At 46.1% G+C, this 27,915-nt stretch overlaps 1 protein-coding gene across 2 annotated transcripts in view; it reads right to left on the minus strand.

Moving 5' to 3' along the window:
- Positions 1-27,915, minus strand: part of LOC106750209 (nephrin-like) — a 207,696-nt gene that overhangs the window by 125,327 nt on the left and 54,454 nt on the right. The window lies entirely within an intron of this gene.

Here is a 27,915-nt window from a genome sequence, read left to right on the forward strand (position 1 = left end):
CCCCCCCCCCCCTCTCTCTCTTTCTCTCGTCGCTGTGCTCTCGTTCGTCGAGGGATTTAGCTTCCAGTCGCGATAACCGCACGTGACCGTTCCGAATCCCTGATTAGGGAGGTATTCTTCCCCGCGAATCGAACGAAATGGATTGGCCGTCGTTTTTGAACGCCTTTGGCGTGTATTAACTTTTTAATGTGCTTCCGGCCCCGAGTGGCCATGAGCGTTTCGGTATCGCACGTTTTCGGCACACCTTGTTAGAACTTGTGACGTTACGTTGCTTTTGTAATGTTTGCGCGATAAAGCGATAAAGCGATAAAGCGTAAATTTCGTTTCACACCAAGCGAGAGAGAATGATTTCGTCAATTAAATCCAAAAGGAGGATGAAACCGTATCGCGCTGGAATTTATATATCGCTAATCTTACCTAAGTGTAAGAGAATGAATTTTTATTTCCTCAACAGAGTTCAATTAAAATTATGCAATAATACCTTGGATCTGATTCTAACTGGTGTTTTACTTTTTGATCGGTTGTTATAGATGGACTTTGTTTCAATTTTGAATTTGTCCGCTGAAATGATTGAGGTTGAAGATCGATAATTTGCAGTGATCTATGATTCTTAGTCCGAAATTTACGAAAAGGGTCTATCATGGCAGTAGCTAATCGCGATCGTGCACGATGACAAACATACTACCCGAAAGTATATCCGTTTACCGAAGAGATACACGAATCATAAAACAGCATGAACGTAAATCCCGTTACGCACCTTGAGTCCCGTCACGTTCGAAGGGTGCTCTACGGAGTGCTAACGTCCTGTTTCGCTCCTTACTACGTCGACTGTGTACGTCGCCGATCGTTTGTGCACAAACATCTGGTGCGCAACATTAATCTATATATATATATATATATAGCGCTCTTCGTGGTCCCTGTATTTTATACACATGTATCTTATATACATATGTATTCTATATTAATTATACTTTTCAAACAAGCCGGGAAAACAGTATTAATTTGCACGGCCCACCATTCCAACCATGTGTAACAACATTAAATTACGCCAATTCTCGAGGAGAAGAGAGAGGGATAATATCAATATTAATTAAAATAATGAATAGATCGGGGAAAATGAGCGGATTCTCAACGTGATAGAAATAACAATGTTAACTGAGTCGAAATATTGGTCTTACGTTAAACGTCTAATTCTACAATAGAGTAGAGGCTAAGATAGCAAAATAGATTCAATATATATTTCAATTTTAATAATAATATAATTTATTGTTGAAGACACAGCGGGAAAATTAAACCTGTAGAATGAAATATTCAAGAGAGAAGTTCATAATAAGTGTCCGCATCGCCAAAGTAAATTTTTACTAGTCTATACGCTGTCTAAAATAGGCGCAAACTTCTCAAAAGTGTCAAAGTAGCAATCAAATTTCGACTCGGGCAAAACAAGCTTTGACGCGTATCGTTTCACCGACATATGATAACGCTGATATCATCCTGCGGCTTTAATTGTCGTAACTGAAGTGACGATTTACGATATTCGAGAAAGTGTTCAATTGCCGTAATGCACGCATTTTAGCTTTGACACAAATGTATCCCAGTGTGATGTATGACGCAATATATCGTTGAATAAAAATTCTCTCCGCGCAGCAGCAGCACTCGTTCGTTCCCGCTATTCCGCGTGTGAACGACGGTGAAGCCTTCGTGAACTCTGATGAGCCTTCGCGCAACGTCACTTTCTCCAGCTTATTTGCACATATTCGAATAACACGAGATGCGTTTGATCTAAAACACCTCGTAAATGACGTTACGTGTGCAGGCAGAAAGGTGTGTACACGTGTGCGCGCGCGCGCGTACACAAACGTATCCCGGGACACCAATCTATCTCTTCCTCGCCACGAGCCGGATGTGCCATTTGCGGGATATTCTGCGACGCTATCGGCGCGAAACGTGCTCGGCCGTGCATCCTTTTTCCGCTATCCCCTTTGTGGATACGCCCGACATAGATTCAAAGACGTCGTCCATCCCGAGAGCCACCAAAAGCGGCGGCGGTGGCACGTCGTGACCGTCTATGACAATTACTATAATTCAGCCGCCATCGCCACTTCTCCTTTTTCTTTTCCTCGTTTGACGTCGCTTGTCGTTCGTGCCGCGGGCCACAATCCGCCCAATCTCGCCGCAAGGGAAGCCATTTTTTTCCTCCGTCCTCAGAAACGAAGGTGTTTCGCGGCCGGTTTCGCTATATGATCAATCATCGGGAGTAGATCATCCTTCGATTCGAAGTTTATTCGCCGGAACGCGATTGCAGCGTGGAAAATGAAAAATTGCAACAAATTACCAGACCGTCGACGATTTGCGAGAAACAATCGATTCGCATCGGGTCGATCGCGGGAATCCAGGACGCCCTCGAGAAACATGATTTGTCGCTTCTGAATGCACGGCAGAAATACACAATGTAGCACGTGCCCCGATAGATAGATAGAGAGAGAGAGAGAGAGAGAGAGAGAGAGAGAGAGGGGCCGGCGAAAAAGTAATGTAACGTCGCGCGTATATTAGTGCATTACTAACGGTATTATCCCGGGAAAATTATTGCCAGCGCGAGGTAATACCCGCCATATTTCAGGCATTACGAATATTGCGATATGGCCACCGTATTTTAAGAGCGATAGTTTTATCGTCAACGTTACGATGCCCCGGTTCGCCGGGTATGTCCCCTCTCTTCTTTTTTTTTTCAACTCTCCGCTTCGACGTGCATCGATTAAATATTGCGAGCATGAACGACATGGCGGCCTGACGGGGCGACATTTTTTTCCGACGTCAAGTATCGCATGCACTATCAGCGAGACAAAACGGGTTCCTTCTGCGAGCGCATAATATCTTTTAAACATCCCCCATTTTTTTAATGGAAACTGTAAAGCAACGCGCATCTCTCGCACAAGCGGACGTTTTAATCCGGTTGAGCTCTTTGACAACACGGATGTTCACGCTTGATATCTGGTCTCGCTAAAAGTCTTGGCTGCTTCGTTGTACACTTTGTACCACGTTGTACCCACTTGCACTTCTCAAAGATTATTAGTGACTATTCGCTGACATTCGTCTCAGGTATGTCGGTTGCGCGTGCATTTGGCGCGATTTGGTCACTGATCGAGACCGTGATTTTTAATACGTGATCAAACCTGTGTCGCGAATCACGCACGAACGTTACCACGAGCACGTAGAGAAAATACTTACGTTCATCGAATCCTGTAAAATACACAGGGTACAATATACTGGGTACTAATGATCAAAGTATTTAATTTTCCCAATTTTTATTCCGTGTGCGCGTTTCAGGCGCTTGAGGGAATCTAGGAGATCTCAGAGCACCTGATAAATAACGCCTTTTCTTTCTTTTTCTTCCTCCCCTGCCCCCTCTATCTATATATCTATCTCTCTCTTTCTGTCTATCTCGTTCCCTCGCTCCCTCGCCGTACCCTCCGCCACCGTGCGACTGACGGGCTGCGTGACCTGGGTATCGGACTAAGGCCACGTAACGATTACCGTTAAAAATTTAGGAAAATTCCTACGGCGTCGCTGCCACCGCAGAGCCAATGCTATTTTCATGCGGGCGCACCGAAGTGACGGCTACGCCCCCGCCCCCTCGTATTTTTAACCCCGTACACGTACCCCTTTGTGTGCGCCTACCCGCCTTTCCTTCCCTCCGTTCCTCACTCACTCATTCATTCTCTCTCTCTCTCTCTCTCTCTTTCTCCCGCTTTCTCGTGCGCCTCGACTTTTTACGTTTCGCCCTGGAAATCTCGCGGCTCGTTGAGGGCTGTCGAAATGGCGGAACGATCGGATATTTCTCCAACGACGGCAACGAATATGTTCGTCGGCTCGAGCCCGTGCTATTTGCATACCGTTATTTCTGAGAGACGACAGCAGGAGTACGAAGATTGAAAGAAAAGAAAAAGAGTGGGGAAGGATGAAATTTATTAAACGTACTAGCAGACCTTTCTTCTTAGCGGTTTCCGGTTACCGAAGCTCGGGGGAAGCGCATCGGAACGGAGCGCGACCGCGGCCGCTCCAGTACGTGGCGTTGCTCCGAAAGAGAGACGATATTTTTCCGCGACGACATAATTCCGTCGGCTCTCATTATTTATTAGCGGCACGGCGAGCGCACGCTACTACGGCCCCTCGTCGTATTTTTATTGCGGAAACGTTTTCATAAAGCACGCGCCGTCGAAGCCCGCGCGCGCGCATCCGTCGTAGTCGTCGTCGGCGGCGGAATTAAAGCACGCTCTCGTCAAATTGATGCGACCTCGCGCTACGCCATGCACTGGATATTGTTATACGTACGTACCGGCGTGTATCCCGTAGGATTTGCCGACGGGAGCTCTGTTTAATGAAAGCCCGTCTCTTCGCGCTCTCTTCCGTCTCTTCGCGCGCCGCGTCGCATTTATAAATGTTATTAAAACATTCGCGAACATACGGGGAAAAATTGGCTGTCCCGGCTCAGGTACAACGCGCCTGCGTTTAATATATACGCGCCCCATTTCCCCCACTCACTATAAATCTTGCCGCGTAATCCCGCTTTTTATATATCCCGCGAAATCGCGAGCGGGATCTCTCGCTCGCATTGAACGTTTATTAATTAACGAAGACGTGATGATAAAGAGCCGGGCTTTCTTCGCCGTTTCTTTCCTCCTCGTCCGCTCGCGGGACGCTCGGAGAAGCCACGCGCGCGCGCCTGTTTATTTCCGGAAGTAGCCACTTATCCGACCACTCGATCTCTCCCTCTTTCCCTCTCCCTCCCTCTCTCTTCGTTCCCTCCCCCTCTCCCGGGAGCTGAGAGGGCCGCGCCTTCTATCCTACAGCACCGTAAATCCCTCTCGACCTCGGTCGAACTCTCGAGCGCGCGCGGGGGTCCTTTGCTGTTTCCTCCTTCTTCACGGTGCAACGATTAAGGACTCTAACGTAATGGAAACTGTTGATGGTGCTACGGAATATACGTGACGGGACTTTTGCCGAGCGATGTTGCAAAAAAATAGAAAAGAGAGAGAAAGAGAGAGAGAAAAATCAGCTAATGGCGAACAAGTGAAACTGGAGATCACGGTGCGTCTATGACGTTGTCCGAAAAAAGTCTATCAGTGAAAGGTAAATCGCGCGTCTGGTTGTCTCGCAATTGCGGTTGATGGTGAAGTACCGAAAAGAGAATATTAGTTTTTCGGAGCAGAGAGAGAGAGAGAGAGGACCCAAGAAGAATCGTCAAGTTCACAGCTTGCTGAAAAAAACTTGCTTATCCAGCGAGGGGACGGGCTTCACAATTCCGCGTTGGTAACCACTCGAGCGAGAACTCCGTAATATATGTCGTTAAATACCGGGTATCGAATTATATTTGTAAATCATATATGTGTATTATCGTGTACTTGTTATTACCAAAGTGAGTGTCTATATCATCGTCTTCGCGCGTCAAGAGGATAATGACAACGTCCGTCGCGCGATCCGCTCGTGTAGGCTCCGCCCTATTTCCACATTCCGGTAGGAGTGCAAACTTCCGAGACGTAGCAGCGATCGGTGACACGTAATCGCGAATAAAACGGACGAATAAACAGGAATCCAGCGGGACTCACGGAAAAGTCAGCGAGATAACGCGGGACGGTACTTCCTCCACCCCCGTGTTTCTCCATTCCGATCAACTTCTCGCCGCTCCAGCCGCTCCACGAAAAAGTTTTCCAGTTTGAATTGCGGTTTTTATTCCGCACGGGCGATCCCGCGATAGTTCGTCCGACCCGCTCCCCCCCCCCCCCCCCCCCCCCCGCCNTTTTCCCCTCCGCCAGTAATTACTCGGTAAAATTCGCCCCGAAACGCTGACGTGACACTTCCCGTGACTTTTGCCCCGGCGGCACGGCGGGATGTAACCACCCGCTCGATTTATCCATCAAATTCTTTCATCGAATGTCGTCTCTCGTCGGACCTCTCCTCATGTGTGAGAGCGTGGCTTATTGCGCGGCGCGTCCCGGGGAAATTCTAGAGAGAGTGAAGAGTGAAGCAGAGAATCCTTCCTACGCCCTATATAACAGCGAATATCCTACATGACGACGAATAAAGCGCGCTCGCGTAATCAACAGGATGCAAAATTCGCGAATGTATCGTTACCGTACACGCGCATACTGATCATAGGTGCGCGCGCGACCGCTGCTGTCCCGCTTTAACATGCGATCGCTTTTCAAACGCCACCGATCAATGTCACGGCTGGAAAAATGGAGAGAGTCGTAAAGCAGGGCTTGGAAAGAATCGGTAATACGACCCGGTGATCGGAAGCGCGAACGTAGTCGCGGATCACGTTTCCCGCCGGCGGCGTTCGTAAAACTTCCAATTTCCGCGGAAGGTGCAAACCGTAAAACGCCGCGGTGTTTCTATTTCGACAGGACGAAATGACGGCGATCAGAAACCTGGCTTCATGCCTCCCCCCCCCCTCCGCCGCCGGTACCACCGCTGAGCGACGGCGGCTCTCGCACTTTTAATACAATTTTTACGGCCGTCTATGGAAGATATAGTGGATCGTGACAGGACGATCGAGAGATGGGTGCGGACGCGAGAGGGAGGGAGGGAGGGAAGATCATCGGGAAAGGGAGAGGACTCGGGCACTACCGTGCGTCGAATATTCGCGACACGTCCCGTAATTTATATACACTTTTATCTCCCGAAAAGGATTAAGGCGACGAATGTGGCGATAAAGGATCGATCGGGAGACAGTTCTATCCGCGGAAACAGTACCCGAAGGACCCGGGAATCTCAGGTCTTACAATAGCTAGGGAAACGGGGTATCCCGATATCGTTATTAAAATACGAAAGCTTGCTCGTCGGGAGAAACATCGACGTAAATTCTGAGATTTTCTCTGTCGTAAAGAGACTGCGCTAAAATAAATGCCTCGTGGTCCTGTCGGATGCTCGCATCTCGTCTATAATTCATATTCTCTCGAGCGAGTATGTATAAATGCGTTGCACCGATGCTTTCAGCATGGTCGTAATATTTCTGTCGATGTACAGTTTTCGTGAGCGTCATGCTGCCTGTCCTCATATTTTCATGTCGCGACAAGACGAATAATTTCGACGAGTCGGAATCGCGTAAAAATGGGAGGGAGGGAGGGAGGGAGGGAGAGAGAGAGATAGAGTATCATCTCACGCGAAATTTATATTCATGGGTAGCCGAGTGAAAACGACCATTCTGATGCATTTCGCCGACGATCGAAGGCACCAGGTGGATCGTGCGCACGCGACAAACAAAGGGCGCATGTAATGGAGAATCGACGAGCTAGCTGCGTCGACGAGGTCTCCGTCTCCTCCGAGTGGGAATGCAACGTTGTTCCTGAGTTACCCGAGATTCCCCGTCGTGTCTGTTTCGTAGAAACTCGAGAAATCGAGTTTCCCTCCTTTTCCTTCATCTTCCGAGCGCTTGCTGCCTCGCCGCCGCCGCCTCCTTCTCCTTCTTCCCTGTTCCTCGCATACGTCAGAATTCCGTAACCCTTGCGTTCACGAACTTAACGACGCGGTTGCGCAACGAAACTTCGTCGTTAGAAAAATGTTCGTTCTCTTTCGAGAAATTCGAAAAACGTGAAGGCTTTGTTAAGACTCAGTGCACTTGCGTGTCAATGTCATGCGTTCAGTAGAGAAAAAAGTTTAGCGCTTAGCGATCATTGTCTGCGACTGGAATATACTTTCAAATTCTTGATAGATTTTAGAGAGCATGTCAATCAGGAATAATTATTAAACCCTCACTACTTTCTCTGCTGAACACAATCAAATTTGCTAAATAAGATACGATACGAGTATCTCTCGGGGAAAAGTTGAATCATTATTTTGTATTGTCACGTTGCCTTTGCTGAACTTGATCGTAAGAGCATCTCCGGGCAAAATGTCGAAAATATTTATTTTCTTATCCGCATTGTGTGACGACCGCGACAAACGGTACACTGGTAGGATTATTAGCGCGAACGGCTATCGGTCACGGGGCTTTATGGTTATCCATGCGATCGATGCCGCTAAACTCGCCTGTCTTTGTACGAAAATATAAACGCGGGGGGTTTACGACGTAATAAAATTTGCCAGCAGTCGCTGCTCGAAGTGCAGAACGGGCCACGATGATATCGAGTGCGATACCGAGATTTATCGGACAGCCGTTTTCAGCGCGAATTGAATCTCGAACTCTCCGAATATTAAATCCCCGCGCGTTGCCTCGATGCCGTTTCTCCGGTCTACCCGGGTTTTAACTCGCGGTTTCCGCGACGTGAGCTGCGTTGAAAATTAGCGAGCGATTTCCGCGAGCCGAACGGGAATAAATTGGTATAAATTCGTACATTATCGATTGAATCGCATAATACTCGACAAGTTCCTTAAATTTGTACTTAGAAACTGCGTGAACTAGCTAAAGGGCAAAAAGATTTGAATATTCGGGTACTCACTTCGATTCAGTTCGCTGCCGTTCAAACGTGACGAAGATTTTTTCCACTTATTGTACCAGCCGAGAATTTTATTTCGTTCGCGGCGAAAAAGCAGCTCTTTATTACGATTGCGGGGTGCTTTCCGTCGACAAATTGTGGAATATTTCGGTGAATGCTCCGATCGTAAATCGATTCGCACAGTCGGCCGAGATGGAGGAAATGTCGAATGGCGCGGGATCGCGCACATTCTCGGATATCGACCGTATCGACCAGCGCAGCTTCTCCCCTTCTCTAACCTCACCCCCTCCCCTCTCACTTATTCTCTCTCTCTCTCTCTCTTTCACCCCCTTTCTCTTTTTCTCGCTCTTCGGATTCAATCGGAATCGCTACCGGCGGTGCCGCGAGGACGGAGCTCAGGAGAATCGCGCGGCACGATAAATCTCGATATCCCACTCGATATCACTTGGCCTCGACCAGCGACGGCTGACAAATTTTATCGCGTCCTAAATCGTCAGCGCTACTTTATACGTTATATACAGAGCTATTTCGTAAGCTATACGCTATGCGTCAACGGTACGTATTCTTCGATGAATTTCAGAACGATCTCGTCTAAAAGAAAACTTTATCGAACGTTATCTCATTCCGGAATTATATTTTATCTCCACTTCAAAGTTGGAAGTTATTAATTTCCCCGTTTCTCATCGATGAGAAAAAATCGATTGAAAATCGCTCGGGGAATGAGTGATATTCCGATCAGCGAATTGTTTATCCGAATCTGCGCGATATTTCCTCGGAAAGAGGGAAGTGTATCTGCACGAGTGTCGTAAAAGGAATAGAGCAATCGTCCCGAGAAATTGCCTCGCCGCTATAATTTTCGAAGATCTCGACGAGAAATTTGTCGCGGCGGTGCCGCGTATCGATGTTCCGAGCTTCGTTTGAAATGCAGATTTAATCCCTTCCGTCCGATCGCTTCGAATCGAATTGTGTGTGCACCGACTTGGAATTATTTTTACATACATTACGCCGCTTGTGAAACAAAGCGAGCGACGCGCCGCGCTGGTTCATTTTTTTCATTCTCTCTCTATTTTTTTGATTTCGAGTTCGTTAAATCGCGCGTCGCGTGGATTATTCGAACGCGCGACCGGACGACTGCGAGATCAGTAAAGGTGAATAATATGAAACGTAATTTCGCGCGCGTCTCCGCCCCGTTTGCAACCGGGCAGACCGATAATTGATCGTTAAATGCGCATAATATGTAAATCATGCGGTTGAGCGTGCGTGTGATAATAGCAAAACAAATTAACATCCATTAAAAAGCACCGAGAGAAAAAAGCTCGCTAAATATTGCCATCTTCGGTACGAATTATATCTTTTGTTGTCCTAATTACAAAGTGGTATTAATAATAACTTTATTATACAGTAATAACTTTCGTAGCAGCAATATGCATATAAGGTCATATAATTATCGACAACACTGCAGTGACGCTTGTTACAAATTAGGTTTTTGAATTATAATTATTTCCCCGTGCAATTATAATCACAAGCACAGAACACTTTTCTTGCCGAGTATTACGAGGCTGTCCCGTACGCGACATATTAGACGTTTATTCGATAACGAAAGAAACGATAGAAACACTATCTACAAAATATTTTGACATACATTGTAAATCCAATGTATATACAGTTGTGTGTATATTCGATGTACTACGTATGTACACCTATGGCGAACTTTCTTAACAAATGTACATACATATAATATATACTTAAGTATATTACAAAACATGGAATATACGATTGATATCATGTGAAGTATATGTATGCCAAATGTATCACTGCATGTACATACTATACATCGTAATGTATATCCATTTCATGTATATTCAGTGTATACAGCGAATATACAAGATATTATTTGCACATCATGGAACATATGTGTATTTACAACACACACACAAACATCCAATGTTACAAGTACCTATATATAACGCGTCCCACGAGAGTAGCAGCGGACGCGTGACAATACTAATTAATAATTTGCCAGGGTATTAATAGACTAGTGTACGATAACGTGTGTACTTGGCGCGCAAAGGGAACGGCGGAGAGCGCGATGGGGGTGAGATAGCGGGGCAAAAGAGGAGAGTGTCGATGGAAAGCGCGAGGGACGAAAGATATGGGGGTGCTCGAAGAATGGGCGAGGGTTGGTGCTGGTTGAGTCACGAGGACACCGAGAGAGACCGTTTACGAGCCCGTAAAACTCGCCATTACTCATCGCGCTCGTGTCTTGCGGATAACTTTCTCACCATTCTCACGAAGAAATCATTCGCGGCCGATTTTTCCTGCTCCGCGCGAAAGACGTATCGGCGATATCTCTTTCCGCGCGAAACGCGACGACGCTCCCCTCAGATAATCGGACTTTAATTCGTGGCTCGGTCGCCGAGAATTTAAGACTCCATTAGGTCGACATGGGGCTGTCCGTTGATGTCGATTACCCTCGTATTTCGAAATTACCCTTTACCTAATGCAGCCGGGTACATCGAATTAGCCCAAATATTAACGATGTTACACTACTAAACTTGCATATTAAACGATAATTTTATCTGCAACATTGACTTGAAATACTATGATCGACGGCCGATCATATAATTTGACTAATTGAGTGCTCGCGAAATATATTGATTAGCAATTTAACGCGATAAAAGCGAAATGTTGTGCTCAGTGACGTAGCAAAAGAGCGATCGATCGTATCGTGTCAGCTTTTTGGGCGAAAGAGCCCGATGGAACACGTCCTCGTTTCAATAAAATTGAATTGGGAGATTAATTAAATCGCTAACAATTATTATTACTTGTCTCACTCTACATCGTCCCGTACCGGTGATCAAATCGTGAACCTATGAATTCGAACTGTCAAATTCTTTTATAAGGTCGGTAAAAATCCGAGCCACTAAGCGGGTCATTAAGAAATCAAGACAAGCCGCCAATTCCGCACGAGATTCTGCAGGCGCATCGTCAAGCGTCGACTCGCCGATTTGCGTAGCCGAAGGCGCTAGTCGGAGTGTTCCGTCGAAATCCGCGAGCCGCAACTCCCACGAAGTACGCAACAAGGGTAGGCGGGGGAAGTTCCTCGCCGGCGGGGTTACGAGTACGGATCGATCTTATGTTACATGGAAAAATATACCGTCCACGGCTCAGAAGACTTCTTCGTGCGACAATGCGTTCCTGAAATCGAGTCGTCGCCGTCGTCGTCGCGCTCTCAAAGGTGTCGATACAGCGACTCTCTCTCTCTCTCTCTCTCTCGGCGAAGTTGGTAACCGAAAAGTGTGACAAAGCGAGGAATCTCGTAAAACTCTCAGCGGGACCCGGCCGAGTCGACGCACCACTCCGGCAACTCTGAGTACGTGTATTCAGATCCTGAGAAAATACCCGGGATATCCCGCGGGTGAGAAACGAGCTGACAACACGTTCTCAGAATCGAGTTGCTGTCGATGCCGATGCAACTTCAAAGACGTTTGTCTCCTAGGACGTGTCGGCGTAACGTGCGCGCGAAAACGCCCGAGATCTTTATTCACCACTTCCCCCTCAAAAATATCTCTCGCCGGCGTGACGTCGAGACGCGCGCCGTCTGCATATTATGAGAGCCGAGTGTTACGCGCCGTAAGAATCCGCAATTTGCCCTCCGAAAATCTCGGCGACGAAAACTACGGTGCGACTTAAAGCAAAAAAAGAATAAAGAGAAAAAAGCAGAGAGAAAGAGAGAGAGAGAGAGAGAGAGAGAAAAGGAAATAAGCAACGCTGCGTTTGTCTGTTTTCTTATTTTATTTTATCTTTAATCTGATAGATGTCGCTCTTGTCATTGTTACGATGATGGTAGATCCATCGGCGCTTTTCGTCGGAAATCTCTGGGAAAATCTCGCGAATTCCACGTGCGTGCTCGGCTTGCGGCGCCACGCGCCGGAGATCGATTCGAAGCGCGACGTCGCACGTCAAGCCGAGTTTCCGCGAGTTTGACACACGGCTTGACAGCGAGAAGTTGGAAAGTACTGCGGACGTGTTTCCGTAAAAGCTATTCTATAATGAAATAAGATGACGCGTGTCGGAGGACGCGAGTCAATATGGCGCGCACGAGACTTGCCCTCTTTCAGAAATGCATCTCCCGCGACTGAAAGAGAAGGCTCTCGCCGGGACGAAAGTTGCGCGGAAAACGCGAAAAGCTCGTTTATCATCGCTCGATCAGATAGCATTGGCTCTTCATGTAGTTTTTAACTAGGCGAAGAGATTTATCGGGCAGCATCTCGCGAAAGGATGCAGGATCTCCTTTTAATTTACTATAGACTTCCCGCTATTCGAAGAGTGAAAAACTCGCGTAAAAGCCCCGCTGAATTTTTCGACGGAAGCGTGCGATGGGAATAAATTAGGGGAGAATCAAATAGAACGGGGATTCAAGTGGGAAAGAACATTTCATTCCTTCGTGTCTAACGAGCGAGCGAGCGAGCGAGCGAGCGAGCAAACAAACACACCACAATCGCGGTATGAATGGAACAATCGAGTGAAGAAAGAGAGAGAGGAAGAAAGTACGCGCGAAGGCAAAGCAGGTGAAAATGAAAAGAGAAATACGCCGAAATATACCAACGACGACAGGCTACTTAATTAATTTGCTGACTATTACAGCCCGTAAAATGCCTTTATCGTTTCGCTTTAACGTTCCTTATAAAACTGTTTATCGTTCCTTCAAACTTTCGCCGTCGCGTTGAAGTTAAGGGCCACGCGAGCTCGCATTTTACGCCATGACTTGTGTCAACGACTCGACGTGGGGATTAACCAAAGTTCTCTGACAGCGAGCTCTCTGCTGCACGTTTAATCCTCCCCATTCCGTGTGAATTCCCTCTTACAAACACAAAATTATTTAGCCGTTAGCGAGAGACGAGGCACAAGCGGCGACTCGTTCACGCGAATATTACGGTGACGAATTTCTCCGTAAGTAATCCCCCGATGAGACTGGAAATCCAATAAGCTAAAAATGTTCGGACGTCGAAGTGTGATTTTTGTTTTTCAGGTCGGACTGACAGGAGCGAGAGAAGCGCGCAAAACCGCGAAAGAAAATTCGTCGCGCCTTCTCGCCCGGCGTGCGCACGTCGTTCTTCGCATTCTCCGAGTCGTATAACGCACCGAGTATATCGCGCTTACAGAATTACGCCTCTCCTCTCTCTCTCTCTTTCTCTCTCTCCCTCATTCTCTATCTATCTTTTTCCCTTGTTCTCCTTCTGCATCCTTTTCCCCGGGCATTATTTTCAGCACCTCCTCGTTTCTTCGCGAGCGTTTTCCCCGCTCGCGGTAAATAAAGGAGGAGACTGCCGTCGGGATATCTTGTTCTTTTAATACTCCGCAAATTCCAACCGGCGGTAGAGCCCGGGGGATGGAAATCCGGAGGTGGAAATGTTTGGAGAGTAGGGGTTGAAAGACGGGAAGAAAGAGAGAGACGGTTAAGTGAGTCCTGCCGCGTGCCCGAATACCCGCGCACTACCGGTGAATTCTCGCGAGCCACCTTGCCGCTCGACTCCGCGAGCCGCGCGAATGCCACGGACGACGACAGCGCCTTTTAAAAAAACCATCGCGCCGTCGGGAGGAAGCGGATTCCTATGAAAGGATGCGAGAACACGCGCCCTCCCGTGCGTGACAAATCATTTACAAGGGGCTTTCTCGGTTATACCGAATAAATAAAACGAGCGAACGATTAAATCGCAACGGTGAGTGTTATCGATGGTTAATTCAAACGGCGCTCGCGTGAGCATGAAAATGTAATGCGACGAATGCAAACTAGCACGCTGTCGGTATAACCTGGATATGCTGGGTTGGTATAATCTCGTCAAACCGAGCATCTTTTAACGGGTTCGTAAGTTCTCTCTTACGTAAATGTATTCTCTTTCTTGTTAATCTGCATATAAACATGTTAAGATATGGTCAACGAAAGATGAATACTTGAACAGATATTTCCTGTGGAGGAAAAATACCAAGACCGATATATCATTTTGTTTTTAGGCTATAAAATTTTGGTGTAGAATTAAAATTTACGTGCATGGATACAAAGATATATGATTTCTCTATTAATACATTCTGGTTTCTTTTGAAAACACGAGATCCAAAATGATTTAAAAAGTTCAAAACTTATAATACTATAAAATAGTATTGCCCAATAAATTGCTTAACATTGATTTATTATTTAAAAATTTACAAGAAAATAGCTTGAGAAACAGTTTAGCGCATCGAGAGGTCACTAACGCTAATAACATATAACATAATAACTGCACACAGTAGACGAAGTTCATGTATCGTTCGACGGAGTTTGGCAACTTGTAGTAGAGAAACATGAGTATAGTTTATTTTCAATACTTATGTCAGCTTTGGTGCTTTTTTCCCCTCTGTATTATTTTGATACACCCTGATATTAATATTAAGTATTTAGTAAAGTATCTACTTTTCGTTGACCTTGCTTCGATATTTTTATGCGTAGAGAGACTTGAAAAATAAATAAGAAACAACAACAAGAATGAATAACTGGATATAATCGGGTATTAGATCCGAATATTTAGAATTATTTGAAATATTAATGCAGAAGATGAGCCTAACGCGAGAACGGTGTTCGTCACGGATAACCAGTAGGACGGGGTTTTCTGGTTGTTCAACGATCGTAAAGCGAATCGCCGGCTCTTCGTCGCCGGCTCAACGATCGCCGGCTCTTCGTGGTAAGAAACGGTTAGGAATCGTGCGTGAGAAAAACGCAGTCGCGCGTTTCGTATTTCGCGATTCGCGCGCACCGAGCCACACATAGAGCGCAATCCGTCGTATTTTCCGCGAATTTCCCGCCACTATCGTCATCGTCGTCTTTTTGCCAGACTTTCACGACGGTTTCGTATCACCCCTTTGCTGGAGTTTACGATTTCTTCGAGGGGGAAGGGAGAGGGGAGGGCGGAGAAGTGTAACCGTCGTCGCGGGAAATTTTCGTGCGCGTCGAATTTCGAGCACCGCGTAATCTTCTTACGGGCTCGTTACGGCATGTAACCGAAACCGGTGAAGAGCGCGGAAAAGTCCACGGTTCCGCAAAAATCTGTCGATATTACCGAGCATTATCGTTACCAGTACGGAGGATGCGTGGAAGGCAGGGCCAAGCATCGTCAATTTTATAGACAATATCGTATAGACGACTTACGCGCGTGTGTCTGCTTGTCTGTCTGTCTATATGGCCGATTTTGCCGCAACTTCTCGCGGAAAGAGCGACTTTCACGACGGACCTAGCCGATCGAAATGGTTCTGTGACGAGATAATTCTCTCGGTAAAAGAGACACGTGTAATTCTTCTCATTTGTTCTCATTTTCGTCCACGGCTCGTCGTGGCCGCCTCCCACGTGGCGTAATGGCGCGAGAGGGTCGCGACGACGAATTGGCGATGAACATGGCTCATCGTTACAATGATATCACCGTGTTTCATAATTTCCGTAACAAACGTTTCCGCATACCGCGCGTTTTACATCGGAGCTTACGCGACGGTCGTTACTTCGAGTCACGGGGATACGCCCTGGGGAGAATCTCTTTGCCAGTCGTTTAGCCCTCTAGTGAGGATAGATCACGTGCGCGGAGTCCCGGAAGAATTTTTACTACCGACCTTAGAGCGATATTACATACTTAGTCGCCGTTGCACCTGCTGTGCTCCGCGAAGATCCGGGCGTTTATCATGCGAGGGACTCGTTGCCGGTTTTTAAGAGATCGTCCGCCCATATCTCCGGATCTCGCTTCCTCCTTCCCGCCCCGTGACCCCTTTCAATTTCGAATATCAGGCTGGTTTACTCGAGAGGGGGGGGGGAAGCAAAGGAAGGAAAAAGCTTTCCGTTTCGCTCGCATTTCTCTTGCGAACACGTGGAACTTTTGCGCGTCACGGTAACACGGACAATTTGTGAATGAAGAAAAAATCGATTGATTCAGCGAGTCTGCGTAATTTTACGAGTTAATTTTACGAGTAAAATTAACGTTGCAATATGCATTACAGTTATATATTGCGATATAGATTTGCTAAGCCAGCCAGATGTTTTTAGTAATCTCTTTTCCCGTGCGATAATATCCCGTCGATTACAGCGATATGCCGCTTCGTTCTTCGTCAGTTGTACGAATGCATACCTTTCTGCTGGCAATTACGACGCGAATACTCGGACGTAAAAAGCCGCCGTTCGATCGGCAGATCAACCGAGCGAAATTTGATCGACAGGTAACGCCGATACCAGCGCCATATTATATCGGGGAACGAATGTACGAGATTTCCATCGCGGAGTAGGTGTAACTGTTAATCAGAGCCGCGGTTTCCCGCGTTATTGCTGCCTCATTATCGATCACAGCTGATTAGTAATTAATCCAACCGCGTAATTAATCCAAGTATCCGCATGGCTTTGTTACAATGCGATCGTGAAATTGTGGGACATAAGACACATTGCGTGCTCGCGCGTACGTGTGCATACATCCTCCCGTTTCTCGTCGAAAGAAAACACAGATAATCTCAAAAGAGAAACGCGCGTGACTTTTTTTTTCTTACGAAAAAGCATCGTTTCAGAACGCGTTGACGATCATCGAGCACGCTGTATCCCGTGTATATACGCGATGAACTTGACGACATTTATCACATAAAAATTAACCGTTACCGATCATAATCTCGAGCTGTTCAGATTTGTCGTGGATAATTGGTGAGAGAGCGAGAGGGAGGAAGAGAAGGAGGGTAAGAGGGAATCAATTAAAGGCATTGGCGTAAATACACCAAATAGGCGGAAGCCTCTTTCGACGCGAAAACGTCACGAAGTGGCACGGAGGAAGCCGCTCGCTCGCTTGCTCGGCTCGGGACACGTCCCGTACAGCAGATCCCGAACAGACACGGGCGACAGGACACGCCGAATCGGGGATATCGAGGATGACGGTGAATCCCACGCGTGACTGGAATAACTGACCGCGACCTCCCTCGATATCGTCGGTGCGACTCACAAAAGGGAGGAGATCTCGTCTCGAAACTGGAATCCCGGGTATCCTGTCGAATCCGCGAGCAGAGATTCCCGCTAAGGGGGAATATGACGTACGACCCCCGGCACATTCAATTGTAATGCGTGCTCGTGCAATTTTTATCACGACACATCGCATGAGCGAGACACGTCGGGCCAAGAACGTACGGGAATTTGTCGCGATTTGTGATTTATGCTCGACGTCAGCGCGGATTTAGTTTTGCAAAAACGCGCACACGCGTTCGCGGAAAGCGGTCGATTTTCGAATCCAACTGTAAAATTGCGGATGAGATTAAAGTGTTTACGAGCGCCAGCATGTATTCGTAATTTTTAAGCGGTCCATCCTGTTTTATTTAAAACGTTTCAACATTTAATGAAGTAAAATCTCACGAACACTGTGTACTAACAGATTTCGAGACCGGATGAATGACGATTTTTATTTATTAATATCAGAAGCGAGATCATACGTTTCCAGAAACTTTTAATTTGAATTGTACACAGACGTGTAATATTTTACGATTATTAATCATCTCTAAATTCGTGCGAGTTAAAATTTTATTTAATTTGCAAGTTATTGAAAATTGTCTAGATTAATCGGTTATAATACAGTATATTATATTGCACATACATTACATATTGTATTATATTATTATTACATTATTATTATGTATTGTACATATAACGTTTATTACGTATAATATCTAGGTTGATGTAAGCTATTACTGCAACTTTTAAACGAAATTCCTGCTAAATTATTCGAACGCTAACGTCGGGGACGCAGCACTAAATTAGCGCCTAATTAGCTTTTCATTCTATAATATAGCTCCTATTTCGAATTTTTGTGTTGCGAGTGCTAGCTTAATATGGGTGAAAAAACGCGTGGGTTTTGGAACAAAACAGACGAAAGAGACAAAATAGACGAGGCCGATGGGATTCCGCGGGATATCGACGCATGAAGACGGACAGGCTCTCCGAGACAGAAAAATATGACACGTGGACCGTCCGCGAATCTCTCTGTTAGTTTCCTTTGAAACCCCGAAGCGCGGTTCCGGCAACGAAAAAAAGCCGAAAGATTCAAAGGACCAGGAATCTGTTATGATTCACAGCATGTCCTGCCTTCGACCCCAATTTTTTATATCGCGTAAAGACACAACTCCTACAGTGCCCTTTCATATATACACACACACGTACGTACACGCATACGTGCGGTGATGAAGTGTCTTTGCAACGTGTGCCTTATCATTTCCGCAAGACTATTTCGAAATTCTCTCTCTCTGCCTCTGCGTTAATTAATATTAAAATTCCAGAGTATCGAACACAGCTGTTACTGAATTTTCAACTCGTCCCGAGAACTTTTAAGCGATCCGCCGCTTAAACCCCATTTCCTGAAATAACGAGCTTTCACGAGCAAAAATAAAACGATTAAACGTTCTCTACGAATCGTGACTGTGCTCGAGCAGTGCCGAAAAAAAGATTATAACTTGCCGTTGCTGAGTAACATCGTTATATCGCGAGAACGTTGAAAAAAAATTGTGTAATTCGCAATTACAACTTTCCTCGCTGTGTTCAACACAGCTCTCGGGCGACTCTACGGATTGTTTTGCGCAAGTAAGAACGACGATTCGCGCCCGCGATTCTTTTTGTGTTTATTTTGTTCCCCTGTCGCATTAAACAAAACGCGACGTGCACGAACTGCAACAGTTTCGTTCGCGAGTTTCCCGACCGATGTAACGAGCCTTTCACTTAACACTGTTTTCCGTCGGTTTTTCGCGAGGCTCCGGTGGAAAAATCTTGAATGTGTTCGACTACACGCCGCCGCGAAGGCAGAGCAACGCAGTAGCGAGGACCTTCGTTGCGCTCGTTTTCTGCTCTTTAAGCGGTCAACGTTCTCTGGAACGGGAGATCGCGAGGTTTCCTTGGAAAACAGGATGCTTTGAAATTCCCGTAAGACTTTTCCCGACTAATGAGCGTCGTGCTGTTTTCGTAGTCGAAAGAACGAAAGAAGGCAACAAGAGTTGGACGGTGCGCTTTATTTTCGCGAATCTAAATTTCGAATCTATTTCCGATTAGCTTTCCGTATCCGGATCTCTATAATAATGCGATAATAATGACGAAAAAAATGAATTATAGATATTGTTTCAGGTGACACATCGAAGACAACGGAGAACGAAATGTTTTTCAAGATGCGTTAAATTGTAAAATTGTCGCGTGGAATGTTGTCCGCATCGGAGAATCGCGGGACAAACGTTTGATCGCGAAAGTTTATATTGCGAAAAGTTATGTCGTAATTTAAGGCAGGACCCAAGGAATTTTATTCACGCAAAACGATGGGCGCAATTACGAAGTCTGTCTTTTCTTTCGACAGCGAGAGCATTCGCGAACACGTTTATAATTACAAAGGTAACATCCGGAATTAATTTAAGAAGAGATCAAACTCACATCGCGTCCGCGCCGTATTTTCTGTAACAAGAGTTGTAAATATCGTAGAAGACCCAAGTTTAGTACTTCTGTGGCGAGTTCCACACGGATGCGCCGTCATTCTTCAGACCTATTCGGCGGCGAAGTTTTCGGATTGGACGATCCATTATTGAGGCTCGTTTCGTCTCTGATTCATGATTTTTTTAGAGTCTCACCTAACCGCGAGCGAGCTCAAGGAGGCAAACTTCCGCCATCTTTCCTTCTTTTATGTCCCTACTCGTCCGCTCGACCGAGTCGCGTTTTCCGCTTCGGAGGAAACTTTACGGATTGCATTGGTCCTTGGTCACGGAAGACACGCTGACTTTGTCGGACGTACGTCTCCATTATAATGTAACGACGAATTATGGTCGTGATAAGTTCATCAGATTAAAAAAAAAAAAAAACGCACTAACGGACGATAATCTGCATATGTATCTATCTATTTTGTCTCTGTCTGCAGTCAGCAGTATCTGTCGCTCACAATATCTTCGTCAATAATGGAATTAGTTGCATTAGTTTCTTAGCAAAAATTTCCTGCAAGATGTAATCACGCGAATATTTCATGTCGCTGATTATAAAGATTTCGCGAGAGTTAAACTTCGAAGGTATAAATAGAAGACGTCGTCTCGAAATTACTTCAAACGGGCTTACTTTTACAGCAACTTAATTTGATCGTTAATTGCCAAGATATTAACGAAGGTAAAACTTATAAAGTTGCCGTAGACTATAGAATCTCTCGTTAAATTTTCACAAAGAGAGAGAGAGAGAGAGAGAGAGAGAGAGTCCACTTCAAGCCCGCCCAGGCGTTTACTCTCGACATTTACAATGATAAATAACTACCTGCTTGAAAACTGCTCGTAACATTCGCCGTGAATATATTCGCCGGACGAACGGCTGGACTCGCGATACGTCGATAAACAGATACTCGGGAGGAAAAAGGAACGGTAACGGCGCGAAGAAATATCTACCCGAGCGGCAAATGAGCTAACGAAGCGCGCGAAACGTTCGCGCAGGAGAGAAGGTATCTTAACGAGGCGGCGAGCCGGCGAGGATGCAACCACGTCGGAAAGTCGAGAAACACGCGAAAACTGGAAGCAGGAAGAAATAGGGCGTTCGTTCGCCGACAGACAAGGCAACACGGACGGAGAATCGTACGAGATTCGGGTCCGATGGGATAGGTCTAGCAGAGCGCGGTCGGTTGCCGTAGTCGGCCGCTATAGTCGCGCGCATCTCGGAGCTCTGAATTTTCTATGGAATCTGCTAACGATAAAATACGAGCCGCCTGGTTCCGTCACACTAAATTTCAAAATGCGTCCGCTCGACTTCGCTCTTTCTGTCCGTGGTAAGTCACCCTTCCGACCGCCTCTCTTTGCCGCCGCCGAGCATCGAGATAGAGAAAACGTCGTGGTACGTCGTTCGCGGGATATATCCATCATCTTCAGCGTGCGGTATTTAATTTTCATGAGAGATTCCGGACCCCGGACACGTTCCGCGCGAAAAACAGTCGGGGAGAGATGACTGTACCGTTTATCGAGCGCGATGTAAAAAAGAAAAGGGAGGGAGAAGAGCGGAGAGCGAATAGCTTGGAAGAAAAGACGCAGTTTTCACGGCGTTACCTCAGGTTGGACCTCGCGCGAACGAACGCTCAAGAACGATGCGGACGGGGCGCTACGTATGCCCTGCGATACATTTTGCGCACGAATGTGCACACGAGGAAGGAATATTGCGGTTTAAAAATTCCTCGCTGCAAATTACACGAATCGCCGCTCAGTCGAAAATGATGATTTCGGCGAGTGTTCAACGAACGTGCGTTTAAAGCGTCCGATAAACTGTGTGGAACATCAAGGCCGGTATTCATAGTCAGATCTTATACTTAAGACTATCATAAGTTTATCTTCTTATCTCAGATATAAGATCCGACTGTGAACATCGACCTAAGCCTAACATAAGCGGCCTTGCTGAAAGTTCATTATGGCCCACATGGAGCGCTTGGGGGAAGCGAAATCTTCGCGGAGCTTTCTGCGAACGGTTAGTAAATATTCACAAAGAAAAAAACATTTTCCGAGCGCTTCCGCCCGACTCGCCGGAAACTTTCCCGACCGCTTTCCTTTTCGACTGGTCAGCGTCTGTAAATATTGATAGCATTCCAAAAAAGGTTTGGAGGGCAGTCTTGATTGTTGTCCCTCGCTAATAATAAGATACCCGTCATTCACGAGGGGAAAAGGTACACCAGAGACAATTTCGGTCTCTAGATGCCGTCAGCAGTAACAGGCATTTTCGATCCTCTCCAGGGCATTGTGCCGATCTTCCTTCCTGGAGGCTGACGAGTAATCACCGATAAAGGGGCTTAAACGAGGATATCCAGCGTGAAGTATCGATTTCGGGGAATCACGCAGTACCACTTCTCCGATGAGACGCAATTCCAGCTATTCCGACATGACACATTCTGTCGGGAATTGCAGAATCTATCTATACCATCGAAAAGCTTTCAGACCGGAAGGATTCAAACGATATCAGGAGCTTGCCCGTAAATGTAAAAGGAACACGAAAGTACGGCTGAGTCATGCGTCATAATTGGATCGACAAAATCACACCGCTTCGCTCGATTTTTTCAACTCTTTCAATTGATTTCGGAGTCACGAGTATCCCTTTACAGTTTGTGCGAGGACGACAGGAAGAAGAGAGAGAGAGAGAGAGAGGGAGAGAGTAAGTGCCTTCCGAGCTCGTTCTCGATTAAATGTCGGAGTGGACGGCTGATTAAGTAGGTACACGCGGACACACACGCGCGATCAATTAGGTGGATAGACGCGAACGGTGGCCGTACGCTAAATAAGTGGCCAGAATAGTTGGGACAGGGAGGAGGACGTGAGATAGTATGAAACTAATTTGCCCGTAATCGGCGATTAGGCGTCCCCGAGGCGCGCGCGGCAGAAGACGAGGGGACAGGGGGCTCGTCAAAATCTAAAGTAAATCCTAATAGGATTAGCATGAGTCGCGACTCCACGCCAGGGTAGCTTTTGTTCCCAAGTTCCAACGACGACGGGATCGGGTTCCTTGGGGCATGCGTCTCCTTTATCCAATGAACTAACGACTCGGAGTCTCGAGGCGGGAAAATTACAACGACGACGGAGGAAACGCGACGGAAGAATAGGTGATGCGTGCCGGGAGATATCGCGGACGCGTCGTAAAGGTATCGAATGCGGAAGGAGGGAGAGACTGGAGGGGATCCAGTGACGAGAAAACGCATCTTTGAGGAATAAACTTTCTTGGACGAGGGAGATAAGGGTAATCGATGTATGTTGAAGACGGAAAAAAAGGGCAAAAAACCGAAGAAGAAGAGGCAGAAGAAAGCTAAGAGAGGCAAAGAGACGAGAGGGAGGGAAGGAGAAAGAGAGAGAGAGAGAGAGAGAGAGAAACATAAGCGACGGAGGGTTTAGTCACGATGGGGTTGTTTCAGCTCGCCTCCGAGAGCGGATACACACACGGCCGACATGGCTGAGGTGCAGGCGGATCCCGGGCTCCTCTTCATCCCCCCCCCCCTTCTCTCCATCCATATAGCCTCGCAATGTCCGTCGCTCGCCCCTATTTCGAGGCGCCGTGTGGTGGCTCGGAATTAACTCGGCCGAGAACCCGACCGGCGCGGCGCTCGCGTGCGTCGAAGCGTAAAACGAAGCGCCGCCGCGGCGTTTCGACGCCGATGGCCTTTCGCCTGCGAGATGTTACCCCTATTCGATTATGTTCTTCCCTCTCGCGCCTCCCCTCCCAGCCGGCCTCGAAACCCGTCCCCGTGAACCGTACCCGGGGAAGGACCCCGGCCGGCCACCCATCCGGGCATTAATGCGAGGTCAGGTTGTTTAAGTTAGCGACGCGCGACGGCCCGCGCGACGCTTCGCCGAATTCAGATTAAAAGAAAATAGCCGTGATCGGCGGTCTGCCTAGACGCCGAATCGCTTCTACCTCGCCGTCCGCGCATTTAGCGGGCATTTATTCGATCAGGCAGGCTGATCCGCCGCGACGGATTAATTTCCTTCGATTGGCAATCGGAGTTTCACGAAATACGCATCTCTAACGGTATAGCAGATAGATGGGAGGAACGGACAACCAGCGGGACGGTGTGAAGGAAAATCGGGTCGATCTCATCGGGGGGGACATCTCTTCCGATTATCTTTACTCTCTCGCAAACGATGCATGGCATGCTTTGAGAAATTGTGTCCGGTTGAAGATGTTTATTCACGTATCGTATATATTATGTCAAGCTTTTAGATTTGTATATATTTGTACAATAATTGTTATGTTGCTTATATTTTTACTTCACCCATTTCCGTATGCTATTATACATATGTATATGCATGTAATGCGTGCGCATTGCATATATTGAGACGATAAAATTATTATTATTATTATGTCGTTAAATTTAATTTTATTATTAAATGTTCGCTTCGCAATTATTTGGCTACATAATGCAATATCATTGTACCGTCATATTTATCGAGATGCGTCACGCGAATTTGGAGGGCTCTCTGGTCCTCCGACGCGAAATCGACGATTCGCATTTTAAGTCGGTTTAAAAGCCGATCGATGATCAAATTGGGTTAGGGGCATCGCGAAGGCTTCCACCACGGAGAGAGCCTCCCCGAGGACCGACGACGAATCCTATTGCTTCGATTCTATTAAGAGACAAGAGCGACAAACCCATCTCGGATGGACTTTCGTCGTACTGCATCTCAGTACCCAGAATCCACCTCATATCTTTCCGAGTTCCGGTTCCGCTTGTAAAACCGATACGCATCGCTGATTATCGGAGGTGTTATAAAGCCGGGACAAAGTTGTAAATTACTTATTAAGGTTAGCAGGATTCGGGAGGCGGGACGCGTTGTCGTCATCGTCGAGGACCTCTCCGTGTTCGGTCTAACGACGAGCTTAGAAGGAAACTTATGCTCGGTTGTCTCTAACCGAGGAAGAGCCTCGCGTGAAACGTAATAAGTTGAACGAAAGATTTCCTTCTCCTCTTCCGTCTTCTTCTTCTTAATTAATGGTTTAATCAACTACTTAATCAACAAATATATGTCGATCGGCTACCCAACGCTACCAGTTTCCCTCCCACCTCATATTATGTTTACTTTCGTTTACGAATAATACGCTATATTTACCGTACGCGTATCTCAAGACACACGCGAAGCCGTCGACAAAACGAAAGACTTTCTATTGTTCGTAGATCGCGTCCGACGTTTTATTTAAAGTTCGACCGTCTCTATATTTACCGCGCGCGTTCGATTTCAACTCGATCGACGCGCTCGCGCATGCTTGCTATTTGAATACTAATATTTCCGTTTTATTCGGGTCGAGCTCTTATTTAAACGTTTTCGATACTGCATTTATGTTACGAGCGTACGCTAATTACATTTAGTTTCGCCTTTACAACGGATTGGCATAATATTATTCGCCATTATGGAAACGCGAAACGCTGTTGCACAACTTCCTACAAAGTGGGAAATTGAACTTTCTATACGGGTTGACGCGTATCGTATCGATTTGGCACCGAGTATTAATTACTACATTGTGATATCCCCATTCCGCGCCGTCAAGTTGCTCGCGTTATAAACGCAATAACGATTATTTACACGGGGCGAAACAACACGGGATAGCGTTATTATAACAATTGCATGTAAAAGCTTATCGCAGCTTGAAATCTATATCCTCTTTCCCCTTCGTTACAAGAAATAAATGCAAAATAATTCTAATATAACGCGTTCACATTATGAAACGCGCTAAAGAATCCGTGTACGCACGCACCGGCGATATTTTAACGCTGAAAACATTTATTCGCGAGATTATGCGCACTCACACATCTTGCTTTTTACCGTATACATATGAGCTTATACAACAATAACTGTATGTACATTGCCTGCCAAAAGTTTTCGGATACCATTCTACCTCAAAGTTTGGAACGCACAGTTAACTACGCATTCTACCCTGCAGAAGCGGCAACACATTCATTTCCTACCTTCTCTACACCATCAAAACATGGCAAAGTGTTTATATCTCGAACACGCACAATTCTACTAACTGAGGTGCCTCCAGTAGTTTTAGTCACTTGCTAATATATGCATCCCAAGTCTAGTATGTTATTGCTTTCTATTCATTAGCGAATACTGTGGTTATAAAAGCCAGAATTTGCGAATATTTACAAACTCAAGTCAGATTTTACGCTTCAAATTGTAAGTGATCATAGAACAGTAGCATCTAAAGATTATTAGTATAAAATTATTTTAAAAGACCAGACTAAATTTAGATGATAAAACGTGTGCTACAGTAATGGCTATGTCAAATGATGGACGATCAATGTGTTATCTTCTCGATTACGAAATTTCAGCAGGTGTCTGGAAATTTTTGGTGGGCAGTGTATATATCGCACGGTTTTTGCAGTTAAAAAATTACATTTTTACGTTACGTTACGTTACGTTATTATTAATGGCACAGTTTTATATTTCTATTGGTTCATACTGGTTTATATTTCCATTCTACAACAGATTCCAATGATTATGCGATACGGAGTAGGTCGTTACAATGCAAATATAAATTTTATTCGCGCAAAAAGTTGCACGAATAAGAGATACTATTCATTTCCGCACGTTGATTCATCCGAATAGAGAATTATTCGCGTACAAATAACCCGGCCAGATTTCGATGCGGAATTTTTATTCGAAAAAAAAAAAAGAGATATCGAAATTCAACGCAATATTTCGATTATTCCTTTAATAAATGTAAGGCATTGTTAATTCCCGAGTTTTGAACGAGCCTTATGGCTTATACCATCGTCTCAAGTGAATTTCCGCATTCGATGCGTATTCGATACGTGATAGTCGCGTTAATTTCCAGTCTTACTTTCCTTCCACACTCTCTCGTTATAACTTTCATCCGGATAAAAAGTTAGCGCACATGTGCGGGGCAGATTAACCAATCAGTCTGCGATCATTATCCTACATCGGCAGCAAACGAGAGGAAGTTTCAGCAGCAATTATCAACGACTTTGCAAATAATCCCGGGAGCTTTGTTATCGGAAGAGATTCGACTCTGCGATTTAACGGCCGCGTCGACGGAAGAGCGAATCAAAGTACAGACAAGCCGGCCAATCGACGGGGCTCTCAGCGCAATCGTTTACAGAGGATCGCTTTCAATGGTTCACTGATTGTACGAGTGGTCGCTCGCTCCCGGATTAACGACCATTCTTGGGACCGGCTCGCCAATCGCAACGACGATCGCCGGAGTATCGGCGGCTGGTTCCGTCGAGTTTCCTCGCTCGAGCGCAATTTTGTGAAAGTTTAACGAGCCTGCAGCGGGCGTCGCGCGCGAAAAGCCCGAGTTTCCGCTCGAAAAACGAAGAGACGGCCGAAATTTGGAGATTTATATCGCCCGGTTGTCCTCCTCTTGTTTGTCCGGCGGTTGCGATGCCGTCGCGACTGAATGTCTCTGTTAAACTGCCATTCCTAACATAAAAAGTCCAACTGGATACCATATCAGAATTGAGTGCCAATTAGATGCTAATTTTGTACAGCATACCCGATTTTAGCAGAAATGCACGAAGAAAATTAATTTTGCTGTTATAACGAAACTACACATCCTATACTTCCTTTCATAGTTTTAGTTACAGAAATAGTAGTAATAATATGCATGTAAGATTATTATCAAAATTATTATCACCGACACTATAATAACTAGAAAAATGGTTCTCTTGGTTATAATTCGTCCAATATGATGACTAGAGTTACAAATATAATATAATACCAAGTATTTTTCTCTCGGAGTACCGATATCTTGATTCCTTTTCTCATCATTTCGCAAATTCCTCCGCAGAATTTCAAGTTTGATTCAATAAGGAGCGGTTAATGTCGCGACTAGAACATTGGTAATTGTCATTATAGCCGATAGGTTGTCGAAATTCTTCGATAAATATTCATAAGGCGGGTACGCTTCGCGAAGCCGAGCGCCGTGCACGGAGCGGGAACGCATTGGGGGGGG

Source organism: Dinoponera quadriceps, unplaced genomic scaffold (genome assembly GCF_001313825.1).
Source record: "Dinoponera quadriceps isolate SergipeBrazil2010 unplaced genomic scaffold, ASM131382v1 scaffold37, whole genome shotgun sequence".
Taxonomy (NCBI): Eukaryota; Metazoa; Arthropoda; class Insecta; order Hymenoptera; family Formicidae; genus Dinoponera; species Dinoponera quadriceps.